Raw genomic sequence first — 3,656 nt, 5'->3', positions numbered from 1 at the left:
CAGGGGTGTATGGCGAACTTTTTTTTCGGTACGGTCTAATGTACATACATATGTATATTAGCGAAACTATTTACATACATTTTTTTTTATTTTAAATATTCTATGCATGTAGCATGGTACACATGTATAATCATCAATTTAGTTAAAATTTTGTTTCCCCCATAAAATATCAAATAGTCGAATCGTGTTTCATTGTTTTGTTGTTTTCAAGTTGGATTTCAGCAGAAAAACGCCATTTATGGGCAAGCCTTTTCTGCAAATACTAGTCGTACTAAACCCAAGTATCGATCCATAAATATATGTACATATGTATGTATGTTGCATTCGCAAATACGGATTGCCAAGCGTTGATTTATCGTGCATGACGCATTTCAATTCGTTTCGATTCTATTTGATTTCATTTGACTTTTTCAAAAGTGCAGGTGTGGGTGTCTCACTTGGCAGGTTTGATAGACGAAATGGTTTATACATACATATGTACATACATATGTGGGTATGCACATACGTACGAATTTATAAAGAAGCGACGAGTTGATAGTTTTCTGCAAGTTATTACATTGCTTTAAATTTTGTTGCCACAAAAAAAAACAGTAAAAAAGTCTTACACTAAGTGCATTTGCATTTTATGTATTCTGTCAATTTAGTTGTGAGAGGTAATACATACGCGCATTCTCAGGTGGATGAGTGTAAATTAATATTAATCACTATAAATATTTCATTCTACAATTTATTGACGAACGAACCTAGTTAAATATGTAAGTACATTAGGTTGCATCACTCTTATTCAAAATAATAGATTGGCGCTTACACTATATGTTAGTGTTTGGCCGAGTTTCTCCCCCGATTTATGGCATGCGCCTTGATGTTGTCCGAACGGCGATTGTATTTTTATGAGAAGCTCTTTTTCATGGCTGAAATGCCCGCGGAGATTTGTCTCCTGCCGCGGGGCGACGATTTGAAAATACCTCCGAACATCGAGCCGTTTACAAATAAAATTTGTTTTTGAAAATATTTGTTCCAAAAAGCCAGCTCAGATGATAGAAGTGTTTGAGCTTAAAAGGTGAAAAAAAATTTATCAACGGAATCAAAAAACTTGGATTTTTGGAGGCATTTTTAAATCAGTTCAGCCCACGTTAATCCTTATATTTTCTCGAAATATTATGACGGAATTTTTAAAGTATGATAAGTTTTATAATTCCGCAATTATCTGCAACAAGACTTCATAATCTAGTAGGATAAGCCAAAATTTGTACGGGTAGGTTAACAAAAGTTTGATTAAATTAAAAGAACTGCTTGCTTACTCACCTGTTGTTGCTCCCATCAAGATTCTATTGAAAATTTCGCCGATTTAACTATGCTCCGGTTTTTAAGTCCATTATTGTGGAAACTAGGGATTCAATAACCCCAGAAGGCTTAGCATGACACGAGTTATGTGCCAAACTATTTACCAGACATTATAGTGATAGAGATGGACTAATAGATTACAAAAAAAACCATTCGACTACTATTTTTTAACTTCTAGATAAAACCAAGTTTTTCTGAAAGTCTGGATTAAATTTAGGAAAGTAATTTCTCAGTTTTCTCAGGTTGGCGATTTAAAGCGTTTTTTTTCAATCGAAGTTCGTGGCTGTTGAGCAGCTTTTACAACAATTAAAATTGACTTAAATGCAAATATTTATTGATTATTTAAAAGCATTTGCTGGGGTTTTGGGTATGAGGAATCTGAATCTGCAATGTATTTTTACCGAAAACGGCCGCTGGATGCAACTTTGTTTGTTTTTCTTAAAATTTCAAGCCTTTTACTCGATTTATTCAAATAAATTTAAGTGAAAACTATGAAATCTTAAGAAAAATCAATTGCTTAGTTTTTATGCATACGACCATTGTTTGCACTTTTCCTTTATATTTCTTCCATTTTTTTTTTGCATCATAGCGTACCAAGCGGCAGTTTTTGATAAAAATAAATTGCAAGATCAGATTCCTCGGACCCCAAAACCCATAAATTGCCTCTTTGATGGTATACAAATTTGCAACAACAAAAAACGCTTAAATCGCCCACCCGGGACAAATCACTTTTCTATATATTCCATCCACATTTTTCTTTCCTATAAAATATGTAGATAGATCCGAAAACTTAATTAGATTTTTTAAAGTAGTATTGTAAGAATCAAATGGCATAACAATTTTTCTAAAATAAATTCTGCTGAATTAAAAAAAGGATTTACCTATATAAATGAAAAATTTGTTACAACAAAAACCAGATAGTTCCAAGTTTCAAACTTCGTACAAAAATTAAAAAAATCAACAAAGTTTAATTTATGGGGTACGCAGTTTTATAGCCCATTCAACTCTAGTAAATATAACAGAGTGCAAGTTTGAAGTGGCTTCAATGGCTAAAAAGTTCCGTGGATTTTTGGATTTTTTTTATTTTTTGACTATGTAACCAAATGTTTTCTGAAAATTCTGAATACAAAGTGTTAAATTTTAGTCAATTTTGACTTTTTTAATTTGTGTACAAAGTTGAAAACTTGGATTTATATTCTTTTTGTTATAGAATGAATGAATTCTTTTTTTATAAAATAGTAATTTTAATTAAGTAACTAAAAATAATAGCAAAATTTGTCAATATTTGTATGTCGTATAATTATGATAAGGACTATAATTGATTTTAAATTAATTTAATTTTTTTGGTTTTTGTGAAAGAAAGTCTCCAACGACCTGTGTTGTGGTATCTTTGCGTTTATTAGTTCTTCCTATGTTGCGCTTTTCGTTAAACATCGCAAGCAATTACACCCACACTTTATCCGGAAGTCAATGCAACTCCTACAATAAGCCTGCCACTGATTAGAATAAATGTGTCTCGACTTGCATTAATAAATTAATACAAATTAAAAAGACATTTTTCATTTTTTTTTTTCGTTACAGAAAATCTGCACAGTTCAACTCAACGCACTGCAGGTATGTACTCGTGTTCATGCACATACATACATACATAAATATGTGTGTACCCACTACACGACGCTGTTAAATAAAAATTACTGACACAAAGCCATTAATAATAATAAAAATGACCTACGACACATTCGCTGGGGCATAAACAAAGTCGAGACGTTTGTAAGAAAAATTTAAATTAAATTGAATAAATATTTTAAGTTAAAGAAATACACCAAATGCAATCAGTTCCACTTTAAAAAAAAAATACAAATATCAACAACATATAAATCAAGTTCACACTTAAGTAGCACCGCATAAAATGACATTATCGAAAATTTGCAGCATCATGTCACCCAGCTGGTGTTTAACCCTACTTATGCATTGCGAATTGTGATAAGTGGATTTTTTCACACAAATGAAATAAAATCATAAAATTCCAACAACTCGTCAACCACTTGGTGTTGCTTGGCTTGGATTGTATGTAAACAAGTTGCGGCAACATTTCGCTGTTGCAGTTTGCATTTGGCAAATGACTGCAGAAATTTGTCGTTTTTTACGATTTTTTTTTTCTTTTGGCAGCCGTTGTTGCTGGCTATTTTCCATTGTTTAATTGTGTAAAATTTGTTATTGAACTGTTAAATGTTAGCCAATTCTATGTGTGTGCGGCGCGCCGGCGAGAAATCGTGCTAAAAAGACGCATACGTTGTTGCATAGCTGCACAC

General features: G+C 32.2%; 1 protein-coding gene across 1 annotated transcript in view; it reads left to right on the top strand.

Annotated features, from left to right (window-relative positions):
- The window catches only part of LOC118747349 (formin-J), a 125,759-nt gene that overhangs the window by 55,340 nt on the left and 66,763 nt on the right, over positions 1 to 3,656 (top strand). Inside the window, 1 exon segment of the mRNA XM_036481404.1 lies at positions 2,926 to 2,958. The gene's annotated coding sequence lies outside the window, so the exon portion shown is untranslated.

Source organism: Rhagoletis pomonella, unplaced genomic scaffold (assembly GCF_013731165.1).
Source record: "Rhagoletis pomonella isolate Grant_MI unplaced genomic scaffold, Rhpom_1.0 Rhpom_scaffold_00011, whole genome shotgun sequence".
Classification (NCBI taxonomy): domain Eukaryota; kingdom Metazoa; phylum Arthropoda; class Insecta; order Diptera; family Tephritidae; genus Rhagoletis; species Rhagoletis pomonella.
This window is presented reverse-complemented; position numbering and strand designations above follow the sequence as displayed.